Source organism: Stegostoma tigrinum, chromosome 9 (assembly GCF_030684315.1).
Source record: "Stegostoma tigrinum isolate sSteTig4 chromosome 9, sSteTig4.hap1, whole genome shotgun sequence".
In the NCBI taxonomy this organism is placed as follows: domain Eukaryota; kingdom Metazoa; phylum Chordata; class Chondrichthyes; order Orectolobiformes; family Stegostomatidae; genus Stegostoma; species Stegostoma tigrinum.
This window is the reverse complement of record NC_081362.1, coordinates 22,528,082-22,551,428: the sequence shown is the minus strand read 5'-3', so window position 1 is coordinate 22,551,428 and position 23,347 is coordinate 22,528,082. Positions and strand designations below refer to the sequence as shown.

Sequence of the window (23,347 nt, the reverse complement as noted above, 5' to 3'; positions counted from 1 at the left end):
AGCTCAAGGAAGTCGGGGCATGTTATATTTTCGTTTTGAGTGGCATGGGAAAAAAAGAACAGTGCAAAGGTGTTGTGTCATGAACCATTTCGCCACATAGTTGACGTGCCTTCTCAAGGGTGTTAAATATCATCTGATGGTATTTAAACTTCCGCTCCATGGCAAAAAGCAACTCTTGTCAGTGTGTATGATCCTTTCCATGATCTACCTAGTCAAGGATTAAATTCTATGCTGACTTCCAATCCTTGATTGCGTCTGTGTCAAGTTAATTATTCTTGGTGACTTCAGCACAAAAGTTGACGCTGATCATCAGATGTGGAAAGGACTCATCAGCAAAAAACACGGTTCGCAATTGTAACATAATGGTCACTTTTTTTCTTTCAGAAGCTTCTGACGATCAGATGGTGGGACAAAACACCAGACACTGAAGTATTCACCCAAACTGGCACACTAAGTATTCAAGTTATGTTGAAATGGTTGCAACTGCGTTGAGCTGGTCATGTAGCCAGACTGCCTGACACTTGTTTACCAAAGCATATTGTTTGTTAAGACTTATGCATATTCATGGTCAAACAAAAACCACAAAGACACTCTGGTCTCAGTCAGGAGTTTTGTGGTTGACCTAGAGTCCTGGAAGTAGCTCACACAGGATCACTGTATTAGCATAAGCAAATAAAAAGTAGGAACAAAAACAAAGTTGCTGGAAAAACTCAGCAGGTCTGGCAGCATCTGTGAAGGAAAAAACAGAGTTAACATTTCAGGTCTGGTGACCCTTCCTGAGACTCATCTCTGTTTTCTCCTCCACAGATGCTGCCAGACCTGCTGAGCTTTTCCAGCAACTTTGTTTTTGTTCCTGATTTACAGCATCTGCAGTTCTCTTGGTTTTTATCAAATAAAAAGTAGGCCTTCTTTCAAATCAAGCACTTTTGAAAGGCATAGAGAAATGCAGTAAGAGGAAATCCTGTTCGAGCAATTTGTCCGAAACTCAACTATCTAGATTGTCACTTTCTGTATGAGCATTTCTGATTGGCCTCAGCAGTCACCTACATTGTCACTAGAACACTATCAAACATCTCTGATGTTGAACGTGGTTAGCTTTACCTCTAAGGATAACCAAGGTGATTCAATGATTTAGTTTTAAATGAGGTGACAGAATCATGTATGGTTCAAAGGAAATCTAATAACCTTTTTTTTTGACTTTTCAACATGTTTTTTACAAGGTGTTTACAATACAAACAGGCTGTTCAGCCCAACAGATCTGTACTGACATTCATGCTCCGTACAAACTTCCTTCTATCCCTCCACATTTTATCTCAGCAACATAATCCTTTTGTAAAAGCAAACGATGTTGGAGAAACACCACATCTAGTTGAATTGTCAGAGCGATTCCAAAGAAGTCATAACAGATTCAAAATCTTAACTTTATTTTTGTCTCTATATATGCGACCAGACCTGCTGAGTGACTCCAGTTTCTGGCTTCTCCAATATTTTATGGTTTTATTTCCAATCTCCAGCAGCTGCAGTGCTTTATTTTTATCTGAACATATTACTTTAATTCTTTTCTGCCTTATGCTTGTCTGACTTCCCCTTAAAGCATCAAGACAATTTACCTCCTTTCCTTTCAGTAGCACATTTTACATCTTATACATTCTTAAATAAAAAGCTTTGATTTTGTGCAGACCTCAGAAAAATCTTGGTAACAGTAGAGGGAAAAAGGGCTGAATTTTAAGTTTTAATCAGATATGTACTCCATGTAAGGATGAATGACAGACTCGATAAATGAATCTCTCTTGAAAAGAATGTAGAGCAAAGTTGTCACTGACAACATTTTGTTCAATATCTTCATTGTTAGAGTGTTGAATGAGAACACACTGAAGACAATATGAGGGACACTCAAATCCATGCCAAATGAGTAATGCCTAGGTCCAATATTTCTCGGTTATCTACTGCAATGCCAACGTGCTCTGTGAACATGATAAAGAACATGAGCAATGCCACTGTTCCCACTCGCAAATAATTGAAAAATCCACTACAAAAGCATTTAACATTATTTAAAGGATAAAGCAGTTGCTGTACCGTTGCCCATTACCTGGGTGAATCAACCATTGGGTTGATGCACCATAAATATTCAATTCCTCGTACTGACCATCCACCTTGACCCCCTATTGATGAGACTCAAACTGAAGGATTGGTTGCTTTAGGTCGTTGAATGGTGATGGCTAGATGACTCATTAACTCAGGAATCCATATTATTCATTGTTGAGTTGTACCAGCCAATCAGAAGTGCTAAGGTTTCAAACTCCTTTGAAGATAGTGGATGGTGTCCAACCAAATTCACAAAAAGCATGAATGATGATGCCACCTGCTCAATACATGAAAGAAAAGGCAAGACCTGAAGTACAAGTGCAGCTATAAGTTCCTGATATTGGAACATATTTCAACCTGTCCAATGAATTCTATTATAGGGAGCACTTCATTTCCCTAATCAGTATCATAGGAGGTAATTAGATGAACAGCCAAACTTGATATTTGTTATTCTTGTCATATGAGAATAAAGTTATTCTGTAGCCTGTGTTATTCCAGCAATGCCTCTTAGTAAAATTATCATGGACTTTGTGCACTCTACTTATCGTGTTAAGCAATACTTTAATCAATAGGATGTGTTATGTGTCTAAAAGGTGGCATTATCACTTAACATAGCTCAAAGAGGGATGTTGCAGATATTGGCTGGAATATTCAAGCAGCACCTGCCCCATATTTTGTAGTAGCATTATGTGAGGGTGCTGATTGATGCCGAGGTTTTGAGCACAATTATTTGGCGCCACACTGAGATGAATGGAGGTCTACCTGGTATTCCTCCCCTCCCTTAATGACCGCAAACCCAAATGAAGGTTAGGTTTGAGTGCACGTTGGATGTTTAAATAGTTCTTCTTATGCAAGGAGCTCCCAGATGGATTTGATTAGATGTCCATTAGTCTGTTTTGAAGATCCAAGTCCAAAATATTAGGTGGATATTTGGCAAAAGGAACGAGTAGCCACAAAGTGGGACGGACGGCTCCAAACTATATTCACTTTTGCAATGGATTTTAGCTTCTTTGCTAAAGTTTGCCAGTTTAAGATGGGGCTTATAATTAGCTGCTGGATTAGCCCGGTATCGAGAGGATTTGCTCATCATTAATTATTCTGCATAGATTATTTATAACACTGAAATTGTCTTATGCAGTTCAATCACCTCCAAATTTAACTGTTCCAAAGCTGTGGGCTTTTGATAAAGGATAATTATTGTCTGTGTACCTACAGAACTCCCTTTCGTCCTTTGCAATAATGACATGAGATCTTCTCTGTCAACCTTTTTAAGGGCAACTGGGACTTCAACGTTATAAGTCATAGTCATAAAGTTATAGTTTAACGGTCCAACTGAAACACAGCATATTACAGTGCTCTGTTAGTACTACATTGCAATTTCAACTTGAAATAGACACAAGTCTCTGGAATGATATCTAAATCCATGATCTTCTGCTTCAAAATTAAAGTAAATAGGCAGATGGATCTACCGTTGTGAGCAAATGAGGACTAAATATTGATCTGGCATATTGACACACTAAGCAGGTAAAGACCAACAGTTAAACTGGTAATAGGGACTGAGTACCAACTTGGACAGTCATGAGTAGATTACCATGTTATAAGAATGGACAATACTGTTGGGGGAGAATGGGTCATTGACAGCCTGCCAAATGGTGAAAAGCAAATCAGTAAGCCTTTGGCTCCTAGTGAGTTTTTACTTTGGTTAGCCCAGAATTTTTCTTTGGATATTTGCCACTCCCACCTCATCATGAATGAGAGGCAGTCTTTATCTGCCTGCTCGTCCTTCCTCTCTGTCAAGTTTGTCTATTCATAGAATTTGGAGTGCTGATGTGTGCCTGGAAGCTTTGAACTCCAAATATGAAACTAGGCAATTACTTAATAAACGGGAATATTACCCAGACACTCCCTAGAAAATAAATAGGAATGGGACCACCCACTAGCTTTGCCTGAAGTGAGATTTGAGAAGCTGTAATTATCTTCAGAAATGGAAATTAACAGCATGGTTGACATATTTTTATAATCACATTTTCTACTACTCAATTAGCTTCAGTGGATGTTCACCCACAAAGTGGATATACAGTATTTCATCACAACTGAGCAGTTTCCAGCTAATTGTCTTTACCCAATGACTGTACCATTAATGAGACTCAAACTGAACGATTGATTGCTTTAGGTCGTCGAATGGTGATGGCTAGATGACTCATTTACTCAGGAATCCATATTATACATTGTTGAGTTGTACCAGCCAATCAGAAGTGCTGATATCTGAAGTAAATCAATGTTGCCATCAAACAAGGAGATACTTGAACTACACCTATGATTGTTCACAAAAAAGGTATTTTGAGTTTCATGCAGAGAAATATATTTGGCATCACTCTGGTACCTTGATCATGTCTGAGCCAAAATGGTGCAGTTTATCAGGTTATTCAGCAATAAAACATTTCGAGTATGCCTGATCCTATCTTCATACAATGTTGACATTGAGCACTTTTCAACAAGTATGGAGGTGGCAGGGCATTGTATCGTGACTACACAGAAACATAGCTGCTGATTTTTCTCCAAACTGAAACACCAAACCACTTCCAATTGTTGACCAGCTAATTGAGTACAATTTGTTCATTCATTTTCACCACAGCTTAGGCATCATTTTGCTTCTTCTCTGTCCTACTTAAAGCCTTCTTTGACCAATGTCACCATATGATCCACCTATCCAGCTGTTTTACTTCTACCCCTGTTTTGCCCTTAATTTCAGGATGAGTCTGTCAGTTCTCTGTTTCCTATGTTCTACCTGACTTTCTATCTCTCTTTTGCCTTGTGTGAGAATTCTGTTTGTTTAGCATTTGTTTGGGCATTTGTGGTGGAGGACACTGGACACATGCTTCAGAGCTGAACTGCAAGGTAAATAAGATTAAATGCCTACTCATGTATGAGGTTATGGCCAGAAAAAATGCCACATTTAAATAATATTTAGAAAATTGCAAAGATAGCTTTTAAAAATCTGCAGGTTGTGCTGCTGAGCATGAAGTTTTCATCACATGAAAACAAACCAGTGGAAGTTAGGCTGGGGGAACCATCAAACCAGTGGAGGTTAGGCTGGGGGAGCTGTCAAAATCCACATGATCTTAATTTCACAGCAGTGGGTAAGCATGATTAGCTGATTCTGCCCACCTTTCTGATACTAAGCTCAAAGAGCAAACATATCAGCCTTAGCATGGCAACCTGTGGGATCAGCCTCTGATCAAATGGGCAATTAAAATTTAGAGTTCTTTTAGTAAATGGTCAAGTTATGCAATGCCTTTATGAGCTAAGGCATCAGGGTAGGTTGAGTGCTGAGCTATAGTCGCAATGTTTTGAAACATCGTCAATATTTTGTTCAGGTTCATGTTCTGTTGCTCTACAATGAGTTACCTGGAAAGACGGCATCCCAGCTCCACTAGGTGACTGTAGGATTTAGAATCCACAGTTAAATGCATTCATCTTCAGGAACTTTTGCAATTGTGTGTCAGATGATGTTCAAAGGTTTGTTAGTCCAAAGATTTCATTTTGCATTAGTTAATAGGTGAACAAGTGCAGTAATTAATCACTAGCAACTACAGTAGTCATTAAATGGTTGCTACCAGTATTTAAAATAGACTATCCAATCACCCTTGCATAGACCATGGTAAGATACAAATGTTTCCCATGACCTTACTGATTTCTCTTTTGACCTGACATTATTCTTAAAATATTTTGTCCTAAGTGTAGTAATGTGTACACATGTTGAAATGCTGAAGTCAGTATGGTGATTTGATTCAAAAGCATAGGCCCACAGTGTTGGTGGTATAGAGTGATAATCTATAAGGCAAAATGAATCCCCTACATGAATAGATGGGACCATGATATTAGCTGGGCACAACAGGCTACAAAAACATCTGCATATTCACAGCTGATGTCATCATGCCTAGATGCATCAGTACGTGCATTGCTGATATCACTGTGTTCCGTACATAGCGACAACACCAGCGCACATGCCACAATGCAACCTGAGACTTTTACAACAGCTTTCACCTCCATTCTTTTGGGAATGTCTGCAGACAATTTTTTTTTAGTAGGGCTTCCCTGGGAAGTTGTACTTTTTACAAGCTGGCTGGTGATTTGAGGAGAAGGCATGGACAGAGGAGTGACAGAAGCTGCTGGTGAAGGAAGCTGGGAGACTGAGTCTGATGAGGTTCAGCTTCCTGTGCCCGGTGGTGTTTCCTTGGCTGCTGCACTTTCTCCACTGCCACTACCCCGTTTTCTCCATTGATTGCACTGGTCAAGGGAAGGCCCTTCTCACGAGCTAGGAGGCCATGCCCAGCTGCTGCTGTGTGTCAGGAAGAGAGTAAGGAAGTGGTGACAGTGAGCAACGGATGGGAGGAAACAGCACAGTGGCATTCCTAGCCCCCATGCATACCTCTCAGCCCTGCCCAGGCAGCATGGCTGTTAGAGAGGGCCAGATGGTGAAGCAGTGGGATCAAGGAAAGCCGAGGGGCAACAGCTGAGAGAACTCTGCCAGGGAGGTCAAGTTCCTCTTCATCAGCCTCCACTTCCACTTTTCTGAGTCGTGCATCACACTTCTACTGATACTTCTGCAGCACCATCTTGGAGTCTGGCTCTGCTGCTTTCCATTGCTTCATAATTATTTAGAGAGCCTCTTTATACCTGGAGGTGACATTTACAGCATTCACATCCTTGATGATTAAAACAGAAGGTAAGCAATGGGAAAATGAATGAAATGGTCAAAAGCATTTTCATTCACTACAGATCATCAGACAATAAATATATGATTCCTTGTCAAGAATATCTTTAAACCTGTTTTGGCTTCAGTTACTGAATTTTAGACTTGTTTTGTCCTTGGTTATTCTCATCCCTGACTTTCTTCAGTGTTCAATTGTTGCATCCATTGAATGCAGCACTTCATGCTAGATATTGTACTGGATGTTTTTTCCACATCACTCTGAGACTTTTTCAGACACTACTTAGGTCAAGCTAATTAAAGCTGGATTCCACTCATGCATGAAACTTTGGTGGTTATCATTGAGCCATGCTATTTAAATTCTCTACTGTCATTAATCTGATGCTTGCAATTTTGACATTTGTCTTGCCCTTTAATCATAATGTTGCTATTTGCTTCATTTATCTTCATTCTAAAAGACTCTCAATATCTTTTGATCAGTCTGCCATAGTTCCTAGCTCATTATTTGTTCTGGCTGTGATTGTGAACTTTTCAGTATACCTGAGATCCATATGCTATTACACAGCTACAACTCTCTGGTATCTCTTCCTGCTCAATCCTCATTATCTCATTTCCCACAGTAACAGAAGATACCCCTACCTGAGCCCATTCTGAAACTGGAATTGGTTTGTATACACATCGTCAACCCTGATGATTTCTGAGCATTCCTTTGTAAATTTTATATACAAAGTATTGGATCCACCAAATTCGAAGTGTCTCTCATATGAACGCCATGCTGGATAAGTTAAAAGCTTTGGTATAATTTATAAACACAAACCAAAGCTAGGTCTCCTGCTTATTTTCACATTTCTCAGATTTCTGAGCATAAGCATAGTTTCAATTTAAGCTTTTCCAGGAATTAAGCCAAACTACTCATCTAAGAGCGGGCTTTCTGATAACATCAAGTAATATTTTGAATACATGACTGATGAGATTAGCATACAATGTCTCAACCAATCCTGTATGCCTGCTATTTTGGACATTGTGACTATAAGGAATATAATCCACTTGCAGTCCCAGTTGCCTTTGACTATATCTCTTATGATGGATCTATTGCTGTTCTGCCTCCTACTTTTAGTGCTTCTACAAGTATCTTTTCCTTATCCCTTTCCACTCTTGATGTACTTTGTAAACTTTCTTCTCTTATCTTTCCATACTTAAAGAGCTTAGTTCTATTTCCTTTAAATTCCAACTTTTATTATTTCTGATTCTTCTGTACAGACCTGCACTTAAAATTGGGAATTTTCTTCTGTCAAGCTCTGTATCAGACCCTTTGTTCACTGTAAGAAATATGTTTGTATGTGTAACTCTCCAATATTTTTCACCACAATGTAGATGTTGTAGGTTGGTGCCTGCAAATTTTATTTTATTTTGCAGCAATAAATGTAAATTTTGAAAGATAATAAGTAAACTAAGCACTTCACTGCACAGACGTAAGGTCCCAATTGGTCTACATATCATTAGATTCTGAACTTCAAATCAAAATCTAACTAGATTTGACAAGTTCTACACATGGCAAATGGCACTCATTGTCCTATGTTAGTTTTGTTAAATGTTCATAAGGCCATGGGGGTTTTCAAAGTTCCTTAGAAAGCACCTTCTAAACCTGTGGTCTCCAATGCCTCAAAGTGATAGGGCAGCAGGTACGTGAGAACAATCCCACCTGCAAGTTCTGCTAGCCACACATGACTCAAAATTGCCATTTCTTCACTGTCACTGGGTCAAATTCCTAGAATTCTTTCCCAACAGCAGTGTAGGTATCTATGCAGCATGGACTGCAGAGATTCAAGAATGCAGCTCACCACCACCTTTTCAAAGACAATTAGGGGTGGAGAATAAATGCTGGCCTAGTCAGTGACACCCACTTCCTGTGAAGCAATGAAGATAAAATTTGCCTGATTGTTTTCACTCGTGCAACAGTCAAAATATGTGGGAATTTAAACTTGATATCTGCGATGCTGTAGGAAGTGCAATAACTGAAAAGCATTTTGTGTAGAAACGTGTGTGTCAGTTATTTTGAAAAATCTTGAGCCTGTTGTCTTGTGCCACTTTAAATACTCATATTTTTCTTATGTGTCACAACTTAATTTATAATAATTGATAATTTTTGAGGACTTTTTCTAATTCCGCTTCTTTGTGAATTCAAAAACTTCATAATGTAAACACAAGCACAAAGGGATTGTTACTACATAACTATGTCATTTGATTAATGAGTTTGTGAGAATGGCAATATCACCCCTAAAAATCTAAGAATAGCCCCACAATGTACTCCTCAAGAAATCTCATAAGCAGCCCTTGAATGCACTTCAGCATTTGGATGAACTTCAAAATTTCACAGAATTGTTACAGCACAGAAGACAGCCATTTGGCCCATCACGTCTGAGAAAGAAAATGCTTGGAACAAAGTGAGGCACAACTTGTGTGGGGCATAAGTGATAGCTAGACAATATGACTTTATGGGTGAAGTTCAAATATTTTAGTTTTTAATTAAATAGACCTTACTTTTACGTGGTATCTTTTACAATTATAAGATAGCTCAAAGCACAGTGCAGGCAATGAGACTTTGTGCATAGTACGTTTACATAAACAGTACCATGATAGCAATTAGGTAATCCCTCTTGTTGTCAGCCAAGGGACAAATGTTGACAAGGATACCAGTCCCTTTGCCATTCTTTGAAATAGTGTCATCTTTTACATACATCTACAAGGGCAGATGTGGCCTCAATTTAAAATCTCATTGGCAGCACTGATGCACAGCACTCCTTCAGTGTGTCTGTAGATTATGCCTTGAACTTCTGAAAGTGTAAGTTGAAACCTCAGCTTTCTGATTTAGAGAAAAACTTGCTGAGGCAAAGCTGACACTAAGTGACTACATCTGTGTATAAAGGCAAGGAAATGGAAATGCAATTGGAATTACTAGATGCCTAAAAGTGAATATATAAATGAATAATTGAAGGAAATAAATGAGTCATAGCAAAAAGTCGCATGTCCGTGGATAACGAGCTGTAGAGCTGGATGAACACAGCAGGCCAAGCAGCATCAGAGGAGGAGGAAGGCTGACGTTTCGGGCCTAGACCCTTCTTCCTTCTTGCTCCTCTGATGCTGCTTGGCCTCCTCTGTTCATTCAGTTCTGCACCTTGTTATCTCAGATTCTCCAGCATCTGTGGTTCCTACTATCTCTGTGCGTGGACAACGTTTAGTGGTGTGTCATGTGGATCACGATTGGAACTACATTCCAAAGTACGTTAAGACTTTGTTTAAGGCTATCAAAACTTCCCGTTGGCAGATATAAACGCTGAGACCCAGTGAAATAAATGTAGTAGGAATTAGTGAGAGTGAGTTCGCAGAAGGAGAGCAGGAGGGAAGAATGGCAAATACAGTTTAAATGGTAAAAATGATAATTACTTCCCTTTGCCAAATTTCATGTGAATTATGTACGTTGGTACCTGCCACTGGAAATATAAAGGATGTCTGACTATTAGTGAGCCAGTCACCAACACCATTCCAGTAGCCTTCGTAGCTAACTGCTTTATTTTACTGTTTTATGTATCCTTAAAAAAAAACTTGGACCTATTTATTTTAACCTAAAATAGATGACCTCACTCTTGCCTGTGATAAAATACATCTGCTACAATTTTACCCACTTACTTAATCTATTGTTTATCTCTGTAACCGTATACTCCAGTCTATGCTGTGTGTCTTTATACATCAGTATATTTGGATATATGGTTCTGTATTATGATAATACTAAATATATTGGTATTAATAAATATAATGAGTTGTCCAGTCCAAGCACATATTTTGTAGGATCATTGCTGCCAGTTTGAATATACATATCTATTATTTTCTATTCTCTACCTTCTATTTCTTAATCATCTCTTAATGAGGTTGTTAACTTCCTGCATGATGTTATTTTAGCCTATAGTCTCTAGTTTCTAGTGACATCTCTGTTTTCTGGAAGTTCATATAAGTTTCATCCATAAGCATTCCCCTATGTACTGTTTTAGCCTTCTTTGAGGTTTTTGTACATGACCAAATACTTGGAAATTCATATTGTTCCCCATCCCTCTGATCACTCAATTTTTTCTGAATGTTCAGCCATTTTGTCCCTGGTTATAGGCTCCAATAGCTTTCCATGAAAGATGCTAGATTACTAGGTCTACAATTTCTCAATTTCTCTCACCGTTCTTAAGTAATGGAGTTACATTTGCAATTTTCCAAACAGCAAATAGCATCTGAATTGCAAGAACTTTTGATGAGTGTGGCTGAAACGTCTGTAATTCTCTAAATCTCTAAAACCCTAATTAGAAACCACCCAGTCTTGGAGAATTTCAATCTTTAATGCCATTATTTCTCTATAAAACTATTTCCTTGCTTATGTTAACTTTAGTGTCTCCCAGTGCTTTGAGTTTGTCATTTATTTCACTGGAATGTCAGGTGTATTATCTTCTTCCTCCACTATGAGGAGGATTATTCAGCATGTCTGCCAAATCAATTTTTTTTTACAATATCACTCTCATGTATTTCTAAAGTGACTCATAACCTTTGCAAAATTTTGTGTTTAAATGTTTTGTGAAAATCATGATATTTCTCACATATTTCTTTGCATATTTTAATTTTTTTCCTTTGCTATTCTTTATATATTTCCAGGTTCCTTAGATTTACAATTTGTTTGTAATTTTATGTGCTATTTTCTTCAGTTTTCTGTTGTCTCTCATCTCCATTTAATTCTGGCTAGGTTTTTTTGTGGTAAGCAGAGTTCTTATCCCTTGTGTTATATACAGGTCCTGTTTTAAGTACAGTACTTTTTTAATCACCACTGTAATTCATATAAAGTTTCATTTGATCCTTTATTAATTCATGGGATGAGGGCGTCACTAGCCCAGGCAGCATTTCTTGCCCATCTCTAATTGCCCAGAGTGTAGTTGAGAGTCAACCACATTACTGTGGGCCTGGAGTCACATGTAGGCCAGACTAGGTAAGGATGGCAGTTTCCTTCCCTAAAGGACATGAGTGAACCTGGTGGGTTTTTTTCCTGACAATCAGCAATGGATTCATCGTCATCACTAGATTCTTAATTCCAGATATTTTTATTGAATTCAAATTCAACCATCTGCCATGGCAGGATTCGAACCCAAATCCCCAAAACACTATCTGGGTCTCTGAATTAATAGTCCAGCAATAATAGCACCAGGCCATCACCTCCTCCACCTGATAGCAGTTTTAGTCAGTTTGCTGCCATTGATTTTCTTATCCTACTAAAGTTATCCTTATAAAGATAGCTTTATCAAAGTCTGTAGAGTTTGTAATGTGTTACATTTCACACTTTCAAACTTAACATTTAATTAAATCATATTAAGATCACTGTTAGATAAATGTTTCCATACTATTAGATTATTACCTAATATGGCCATTACTAGCTACATAATTGTCCTTGATTTGCAAAGACATTCTCCTAACAATTATCTTGAAAGGACATAAAAAAAATCACCTAATAATGAGATAACCTACTTTTCCCAGTCAACGTTAAAGTTGGTATGGAACATAGAACATAGAACAGTACAGCACAGAACAGGCCCTTCAGCCCACAATGTTGTGCCGACCATTGATCCTCATGTATGCACCCTCAAATTTCTGTGACCATATGCATGTCCAGCAGTCTCTTAAATGACCCCAATGACCTTGCTTCCACAACTGCTGCTGGCAACGCATTCCATGCTCTCACAATTCTCTGTGTAAAGAACCCGCCTCTGGCATCCCCTCTATACTTTCCACCAACCAGCTTAAAACTATGACCCCTCGTCCTAGCCATTTCTGCCCTGGGAAATAGTCTCTGGCTATCAACTCTATCTATGCCTCTCATTATCTTGTATACCTCAATTAGGTCCCCTCTCCTCCTCCTTTTCTCCAATGAAAAGAGACCGAGCTCAGTCAACCTCTCTTCAAAAGATAAGCCCTCCAGTCCAGGCAGCATCCTGGTAAACCTCCTCTGAACCCTCTCCAAAGCATCCACATCTTTCCTATAATACGGCGACCAGAACTGGACACAGTATTCCAAGTACGGTCTAACCAAAGTTTTATAGAGCTGCAACAAGATCTCACGACCCTTAAACTCAATCCCCCTGTTTATGAAAGCCAAAACACCATATGCTTTCTTAACAACCCTGTCCACTTGGGTGGCCATTTTAAGGGATCTATGTATCTGCACACCAAGATCCCTCTGTTCCTCCACACTGCCAAGAATCCTATCCTTAATCCTGTACTCAGCTTTCAAATTCGACCTTCCAAAATGCATCACCTCGCATTTATCCAGGTTGAACTCCATCTGCCACCTTTCAGCCCATCTCTGCATCCTGTCAATGTCCCGCTGCAGCCTACAACAGCCCTCTATACTGTCAACGACACCTCCTTGTGTTGTCTGCAAACTTGCTGACCCATCCTTCAATCCCCTCATCCAAGTCATTAATAAAAATTACAAACAGTAGAGGCCCAAGGACAGAGCCCTGTGGAACCCCACTCACCACTGACTTCCAGGCAGAATATTTTCCTTCTACTACCACTCACTGTCTTCTGTTGGCCAGCCAATTCTGTATCCAAGCAGCTAAGTTCCCCTGTATCCCATTCCTCGTGACCTTCTGAATGAGCCTACCATGGGGAACCTTATCAAATGCCTTACTGAAGTCCATATACACCACATCCACAGCTCGACCCTCATCAACTTTTCTAGTCACATCCTCAAAAAACTCGATAAGGTTTGTGAGGCATGACCTACCCCTCACAAAGCCGTGTTGACTGTATTTGATCAAGCCATGCTCTTCCAGATGGTCATAAATCCTATCCCTCAGAATCCTTTCTAACACCTTGCAGACGACAGACGTGAGACTTACTGGTCTGTAATTGCCGGGGATTTCCCTATTTTCTTTCTTGAAGAGAGGAATTACATTTGCGTCTCTCCAGTCCTCAGGTACGACTCCAGTGGAGAGCGAGGATGCAAAGATCTTCGCAAGTGCCGAAGCAATTGCATTTCTCGTTTCCCAAAGCAGCTGAGCACAAATCTGGTCCGGGCCTGGCGACTTGTCAATCTTCATGTTTGACAAAATTTTCAGCACATCAGCTTCCTCTATCTCTATCCATTCCAGCATGCACACCTGCTCTTCAAAGGTTTCATTCACTACAAAGTTCGTTTCTTTCGTAAAGACAGAAGCAAAAAACTCATTAAGGGCTTCCCCTACCTCCTCAGACTCCACACACAAGTTCCCTATGCTATCCCTGATCGGCCCTACTCTTTCTTTGACCATTCTCTTATTCCTCACATAAGTGTAAAATGCCTTTGTGTTCTCCCTAATCCGTTCTGCCAAACCTTTCTCGTGCCCCCTCCTGGCTCTCCTCAGACCATTTTTGAGCTCCTTCCTTGCCTGCATGTAATCCTCTCTAGCTGAACTTGACCCTAGCTTCCTCCACCTTATGTAAGCTACCGTCTTCCTTTTCACAAGAAGCTCCACCGCTCTCGTCATCCAAGGTTCCTTTATCTTACCCCTTCTTGCCTGTCTCAGAGGGACATATTTACTCATCACTCGCAACAACTGTTCCTTAAACAGTCTCCACATGTCTATAGTTCCCTTACCATGGAACAATTGCTCCCAGTCCATGCTTCCTAACTCATGTCTAATCGCGTCATAGTTTCCTCTTCCCCAATTAAATATCCTCCCATTTTGCCTAATCCTCTCCTTCTCCATAGCTATGTAGAATGTGAAGCAGTTATGGTCACTATCACCAAAATGCTCTCCCACCACAAGATCTGATACCTGCCCCGGCTCGTTTCCGAGCACCAAGTCTAGAATGGCCTCTCCCCTCGTCGGCCTGTCAACGTACTGCGTTAGGAAACCCTCCAAATCTCTTAAAAATTTTTGCTTTTAGTACACACAGTTGTAATCTCTTAATGAATACTTACTGCCACTTCATTGCTGCTATTAGGAGATACATACACCACTCGCTTTACAGTTTTACGTCTCCTATTTTCTGAATTCTAACTACATTGAGTCTCCACTGACTGGTGTACCTTACCTTTAATTCTTTGTTACATATGTATGTTTAGTCAGTAAGGCTACTATTTCTCCACTTCAGGTCTATCTTTCTAAAGATTGTATGATCTAGTCTACCTAACTCGCACTCATGACCAACTTACAGATATGATAGTGCACGATTGTCCCTTATATAAATTTGCAGGAATTACACATTTATCATGTGGACTCACAGCAAGCAGCTATATTGTACCACATTTTTTGTGGATCTCCTAACTATAGATGGAGCAGTGACATAGTTGCCAATGTTACAAGGGCCAGCTACCAGAATTCCATCTCACAGCTGGCAGGAGAGGTAAGATGCCCTGGAAACAATGTGCAATTATCTGCCATGAGCCTCATCCACTTATGATGTAGGACTTTGAGTATACGTGTGTGTATGTGTGCGCAGGTGCATGGCAGGGGGTGTCCTCAGAAAAGGAGAAAGTTCCATCCATGGGCAAGGGACAACAGAACTCTGAGAGCCAACCTCAAGCACCCATCTTGGAATGAGATAGGGTTTACAGGAAGACAGCATAGAAGAGCATGCAAACAGGTGTGTCAATGCAGAAATTGCTAGCCTCCAAACAGCCATAGTTCATTTATATTCAGATGGCAGAGTAGCAGGATTGATTAAGAGGGTGAAAGTAGAACACACAAGTGCAAGCTTGAAAGAACATACTAATTGTTTGTAAAAGCTTCTATAGGTATGTGAAGAGGAAACGATCAGTGACAACAAATGTAGGTCCCTTACAGTCAGAAACAGGGAAGTCGTAATGGAGAACAAAGAGATGGCCAAACTATTAAATACGTATTTTGGTTCAGTCTCCACAAATAACATAACAAAAATGTTGGGGAACACAGGGTGTAGTGAGAAGGAGGAATCGTATTAATAGGGAAATGGTGTTGGGAAAAATTATGGGGTTGTTGGTTGATAAATCCCCAGGACCAAATAATCCACATTCCAGCATATTTAAGAAAATGGCCCTAGAAATAAATGCATGAATTGGTTGGTTATCTTTCAAGATTCTACAGATCTGGAACAGTTCTTGTGCATTGGAGGGTAGCTAACATAACCCTGTCATTAAAAGTGGCAGCACTTGGGAAATGTTCCATTTATTCCTAATTTTTGTTTCCTGTCTGCCAACTAGTTGTCTATCCATGTCAGTACATTATCCCCAGTCCCATATGTTTTAAACCCCATGAAAGTCTAAGTAAACTATATCCAATAAGTGAGCCGAAGTAGGGATGAGTGCTGCTACTCACAATGAATATTAATGAATTAAATGAGGGAACTATATATAAACCATAAGGAAGATGTAGAGATGCTTCAGTGTGATTTGGACAAGTGAGTTGGCAAATGCATGGCAGATGAAGTATAATGTAGATAATTGTGAGGCTAGCATACTATTGTGTGAATGGTGATAGAGTGGGAAATGGGGTGGGGCAATAAGACCTGGTTGTCCTTGTACACCAGTTGCTTAATATCAACATGCAGGTGTAGCTGTTGCAGGTGAAGAAAGCAAACAGTATGCTGGCCGCTACAGTGACAGGATTTGAGTACAGGAGGGCGGATATCTTGCTGCAATTGTACGGGGCCTTGGTGAGACCACACATGGAGCATTATGGGCAATTTTGGCCTTTTACCCAACAAAAGATGTTCTGGCTATGGAAGGAGTACAACAAAGGTTTACCAGATTGATTCCTGGAGCAGCAGGACTGATGTGTAAAAACAGACTGGATCAGTTAGGACTATATTCGCTGCTGTTTAGAAGAATGAGGGAGGGATCTAGTAGAAACCTATAGAATTCTAACAAGACTAGACAGGGTAAATGCAGGAAGGATGTTCTAATGACCAGGAAATTCAGAACCAGGGATCACAGTCTGAGGATACAGGGTAGACCATTTAGGATGAGATGAGGAGAAATTACTTAACCTAGAGAGTGATAAGACTGTGGAATTTTCTGCCACAGAAAGCACTCAAGGCCAAAACATTGATTGTTTTTAGGAGAGAGTTACATCTCGTACTTAGGGCTAAAGAGATCAAAGCGTATGGGGAGAAAACAGGAACAAGGTACAGTGTTGGACAATCAGCTATGATCATTTTTTTAGATTAGATTCCCTACAGTGTGGAAACAGGCCCTTCGGCCCAACAAGTCCATACCGCCCCTTGAAGCATCCCACCCAGACCCGTCCCCCTATAACCCACACACCCCTGAACATACGGGCAATTTAGCATGGCCGATCCACTTAGTCTGCACATCTTTGGACTGTGGGAGGAAACCGGAGCACCCGGAGTAAACCCACGCAGACACTGGGAGAATGTGCAAACTCCACACAGACAGTCACCCGAGGCTGGAATCGAACCCGGGTCCCTGGCGCTGTGAGTCTGCAGTGCTAACCACTGAGCCACCGTGCCGCCCCTGCTGAGCCACTGTGCCGCCCCTGCTGAGCCACCATGCCGTCCCTACTGACCCACCGTGCCACCCCATATTGAATGACAGAGTGGCTTGAAGGGCTGAATGGCCTACTGCTCCTATTTTCTACGTCACCTTCAAGAACGCCAGCCAACAGATATGCCTCTGTAGGAAACAAGTTAGAAATGCTGTATGGCTCCTGCTCATCACTGGATTCAAGTATAAGGTATATTTTCCAACATGCATGTGACTATCAAGGCTCCCACATATAAGGCAGCAGGCTTCATCAATGACTTCCACTAAATGTACAACACGTCTGTGACATCACAAGAGGTCACTTCAGGAGAGTGCAAGATTCCTGGGAAGCAGCCATACAAAAAGAGATCCAAGTGCCAGAGTTTTCCCCAATGCCCCTTCAAGAATGGATACTGGCTGAAAATGACTAAACACAGAAGCTTTGACATGGGAAATAGTCTCCCAGGAAAGCAGTCTATTAACAACCGGACCTGGTGAAAATCTGGTTATGCACAAGATTAAGGGTAAGTACAGATGGACATTAGCAGTTATTTGGGAATGATGTTTCCTGAACTGCTACATACCAAGGTAAGCAGCCCATCAGAAGTAAATTTTGTATCACACATTGCTGGATCCCATTGTGATTAAACCTCTGGCACAGCTCCATTATGGAATCCAGGATAGGGGTGCCTAATGATAATAGGAGGAGATTAAATAGGGTAGGATATATCTGGTCTTATGCTGTGGATTATATTGAGGCTGTAAACGCAGATTTGAATGGGTTGTTAAGTCTATGATGGAGTTTTATGAGTTATCCACAGCACAAAAACAGACCATTCAATGCCAGTATTCCATGTAAGCCTCCTTCTCTTTCATCTAAACTCAAATACATAACATTTTATTCATTTCGTCATCTTGGTTTTCCAACTTCCCCTTTAAATGTTTTTCTGTTTTTCATCTCACTGACTCTTGTGGTAAGGTACTGCTTATTCTCACCATTCAGTGGGTGAAGATTTCTGAATTCTTCCTGGATTTATTAATGACTGACTGACTGTTATGTTTACGGCTCCAGTTCTAAGTGGATCCATGATTGAAAACATCACCTCTACATCTATCCTATCAAACCCTCTTAATGCTAAGTACGTCATCACTATTTTCTCAAGAAAAAAACCCTGCTATTGCAGTTAAACCCTCAGCATGAGAGGAAAGAACTGAAGCCCAATGTTTATTTCCTGATAACTCAGTAATTACAAATGAATCTGGATGTGAGTTTGCTCGCTGAGCTGGAAGGTTCGTTTTTAGACGTTTCGTCACCATACTAGGTAACATCATCAGTGAGCCTCTGACGAAGGCTCGCTAAAAACTCAAAACTCGCTAACAAATGAATCTTTTTACACCTTCTCCAAGATTTCAATTTCCTTTTTATAATCTGTTCATGGTAGTCCAAATATAATCTAACCAAGATTCTGGACAGGTTTTAATGTAGCTTCTCGACTTTTCAATTCTATCCCACAGGAAATGGATCTCCCCCCACACCTATATCACCACCACCAATTGCTTGGTTTGTTTAATTCGTTGGCTCATTGGATAAGCATATGGACGTACATGGAATAGTGTAGGTTAGATGGGCTTCAGATCGGTATGACAGGTCGGCACAACATCGAGGGCCGAAGGGCCTGTACTGTGCTGTAATGTTCTATGTTCTACGTACAGAAGACATTACTGAAACCTAAGAGGGTACAAAAGCACAGGTGCAGAGGAGAGATACAACAGCTGTCAGGTGACAACTCAAGTGAGTACTGAGCTAGTCATATACTTCTGAATGTGCAGTTCTGAAGCCTGGTTACACCTACTGGTACCCGTCATCATATCTTAACCAGGGTCTGGTGCATCATAGAGGCTTTCTGCGCTCTGCACAACCTGACTCTATAGAGGAAATAGCCTTTGACCAATGCAGATATTGTGGACCACGATGCTTCTTATTATGAGGATATGGGGAAGATGACAACTAATCATCAGATGCTGCAAAACCCTAGGGACCACATCAAATACAGTGTGGAAGCAGGCCATTCAGCCCATTAAGTCCACACTGACACTCAGAGAGTGGATCCACCCTATCCTTATATACTTACATTTCCCATGGCTAATTCACCTAGCCTGCACATACCTAGACACTACCGACAATTTACCATAGCCAGTCCACCTAACCCGCACCTCTTCAGACAGTGCGTGGAAACCAATGCACCTGGAGGAAACCCACACAGACCAGGGGAGAATGTGGACTCGTTGGACCTTCATCTGAGGGTGGAATCGAACTTGGATGCCTGAAGCTGTGAGGCAGCAGTGCGAACCACTGAGCCACTGTGCCATCCCAACATGCAAATGTCCATGAGATATGCACTTGGAAGAATGGGATCACACTTATACAGGAATGATTTGCATGATACTCACTAACAGATCCATTAAATGCAATAAAGTGTCCATATTTTGAAGCCTGTACTGACAAACAAACATATTAGAAGTAGGAACAGGCTGTCTGATACCTCAATCTTGTTCTGTCATTCCACAGATCGTATCTGTTCTGATTGTGGCCTCAATTCCTGCTTACATCCCTGTATACCCCCAATAATCTTAGACTAGACTCCCTTGTTAGCTAGGAATCTGGCCATCATTGCCTTATCACATCCAATGACCTTTTTTTTGCTCTCTGAGAAAGACAGTCTCTGTCACAATGGGCAGGTCCTTATTTTTAAACTGCACCCCACAAGAGGTAACTTGGTGCTACTTCTTTAATTGATCTGACCATTTTCCTGTGTTCACTGAGACATTGGGAGTGGTATTGAGAATGCACCAATCTCACATGGTGTGGTCTATTACATGACACACTTGACAGTCAGGATACACGTGTCATCTCAGCAGCACACAAGAAATGAAAAGTCAACACTTGCCTCATTTAGTAGAGTGTGGGGCTGGAGGAATACAGCAGGTCCAGCAGCAGGAAAGTTGATATTGGGTGTAAACCCAAAATGTTGACTTTCCTGCTCCTCTGATGTGGCCTGACCTGCTGTGTTCCTCCAGCTCCACATTTTATTGACTCTGACTGCAGCACCTGCAGTTCTTGCTATCTCTGAGTGACTGAAAACCCCACTGTGAAGCCTCTTCCAAGGATGTCCACCTTGAAGAAGTTGTCGTCCTCCCTCTGAAAAGATCTCATTGGATCTCTCTCCCATTGCAACCCACACAGGTGACCTCCTCCGACCTGAAGCTCTTTGACCACATACTGAAATAAACTCGTTACTACAGCCAGATCTCCTCCTGCAGCTGGCCCATCTCCCATGTATTCCAAACAACATTCAGACCATCTCAACTTAGACCAAACCACAACAACCATTATCTACAGCACATCGAGAGCCTCTGGAAATGGTTTTCTCTGTAGGTCCTCAGCTCCACGCTCGCAGTCATGTGCCGGCATCTTCTCTCACTACAGTCAGCTCTACCCCAGCTCAGAGCTGTCCAGATGAAGGGTGTAAACCTGAAACATTCAACTTGTGTGCTCCTCTAATGCTGCCTGAACTGCTATGTTCCTCCAGCTCTACACTGTTTTGACTCTGACTTCCAGCATCTGCAGTTCTTTGCTATCTCCACTTGCTTCATTTATTTGAAAGCAAATAAAAAATGCAATTTTTTAAAAAGTTAACATTTTAAGACTGGTGATGCTTCCTAAGAACTCAGTCTAAACTCTGTTTTTTCCTTCACAGATGCTGTCAGTCCTGCTGAGCTTTTCCAGCAACTTTGTTTTTGTTCCTGATTTACAGCATCCACAGTTCTTTTGATTTTTGTCCACTAAAGGAGTTGGTCTTGTGCATGCTATCACAGTGCAGACTCTGTGGTGACCTCAGCCTCCATGGTGGTCAAGGTGGGAAGGTATAGAATGCTATTGCAAATCCTGACCCTTTCTTTAAAATTGTACACAGTGACCCCCTGCAAGCTTACACATGAACATTGTTAATCCTCCCTGATAAAGGCAATTGTAGCCTAACTGTCCATGATGGTGCCACAGGAATAGTCCCTTCAAAATTGTCACTCAGATGTAGACTTTGTTGCTCCTTGGCCTTTCACTGTGAGCTACCAAACCTTTCGCTGACAATGCTGCCACGTGGTCTCATTGCCACTGAATTTATTGGCATTCCTTTTCTACCACTCTGATCCACATGCATTGTATAAAAATATCAAATCTAACACATCGCTGGTCCATATACTTCAAACAAATGGAGATTCATTCTGGAAGTTTCCTCGTGTTTTGAGTTCTCTGGGGACTGTTTACACATGCAGGTTATTTCCTATAGATCATTTTTTCTCTCTGTTATCCATTGCATGTTATCACTCTTTAATAATGATTATTTAATTGTTAATGATTAGTTCATTTAATCAATTCTCCGAGAATCTCAATACAGTTTCAAAACAGTTGGCTGTAAACCCATTTATTAGGCGACCCACTTAACGTAGTGACAAGTTTAGCACGTTTTAAGAATGCCTTTATTCTAATACCAATCAGTATAAAGCACTGCAAGTGCACCTTCTGCACAAATCTATTAAATGTGAGGCAAAAACAGAAAATACTGGAACGCTCGAAAAGACAGAAACAGATGTTTTCTCAGAACCGAATATCAGTTCTAACGAAAGGCCACAGACCTGGAACGTAAACTCTTGTTTTTCTCTCTACTGATGCTGCCAGGTATACCGAGTTTTGTCAGCATTTTCTGTTTTGATTTCAGATTTCCAGCATTGGTAGTATTTGGCTTTTTAAAAAAAAAATTCCGACAATCCACGCTCCTTTTAAATAATGTTCCATCATCAGTTAAAAAGAATTTCTCGAGAGACTCTGTTCTGCATGGCCAGATTGCTAACGGTTTTATATGTCGCATTTTAGGATTTTTCTTGTGTATCCGTGCAACAATTCAAAACAATAAGTACTTTGGACGATCTGAACATTGCTATAACAAAACATCAACCCCCCCGCCCCCCCCCCCCCCAGGCATCGTTAGCCGCTAAAGGCAGTTATTCCTTGGCAGTTAGATGAAAAGATAAGTGGTGCAGAATAGCGTGTTTTAAAGAGACGTACGTTAGGTTTCTCAACTGCTACTGTAAAATTATTTACACCTCTTGTCGGTGTAAACTTGCGTGTCGACTCTAACGAAGAAAACTTCCATTTTAACAAACATAGGCCGAGTGTTTCAGGGTGCACATGTAATATTAATCCACTGTTAGTTGTTAGAGAATTCCTCACTATAACTGAAGGTTTCTGAACCAACACAGTGCTGGAAGATAGTTACTAGAATAGTCAGCTAGAGGGGAGCTGCTTTTTTTTCATATGCATAACCGAAAACTGCAGAGATAGATACATGAACGTCGACTCATCCCATTTACCTAGCAGTGTGCGTTTACCTAAGCAACATCCTGGCGGTTAAATGCACACAAATAGTCGCCGTTGCATGGAATCGGTGGCAAGATCTACCGCCGAATTTGAGTTTTGCAAGGTCATGCGGGGGTGTTGAAGCTGGGGAGAGGGAGAAAGTTTCGTGAACTTTCTAACAGTGCCGGCAGCGGATTGTTCCCCCTCCCTCGTGGATGGGCCAGCCCTCGCACACACGGGAGGGGGCTAATATGATCTCAGATTTCATCTTCACAGGAAAAAAAGGCTGCTAAACCCTCCGAGGCATTTTCAGATCCAGGTTTGTCTGCATCTACACTGATTAAAAGCAGGTAGTGCTCAAACTCGTACAAGAGCCCTTTTTTAACAAAAAAAAGTCCCGACAGGGTGCCCGCAGTTTGAACAACAGATTTAAAGAAATGTATGGGACAGAAAGAGAAGGGGGGCGTTGAAGGAAAACCGTTCAACCATTAATGTTAGCGTTGCTCGGTCGGTTTGTGATCATGTCTGTCCGCTTCCTCCTGCAGGTGAGCAAAGTCTCGTCCATATAACGTTGAAAAGAGAACAAAAGGTCTGCGCCTAGTTG

The 23,347-nt window shown here is 40.9% G+C and overlaps 1 protein-coding gene across 2 annotated transcripts in view; it reads right to left on the bottom strand.

The window, feature by feature from the left end:
* The window catches only part of LOC125454934 (protein PET117 homolog, mitochondrial), a 42,382-nt gene that overhangs the window by 17,607 nt on the left and 1,428 nt on the right, over nt 1-23,347 (bottom strand). The gene's annotated exons all lie outside the window — the stretch shown is intronic.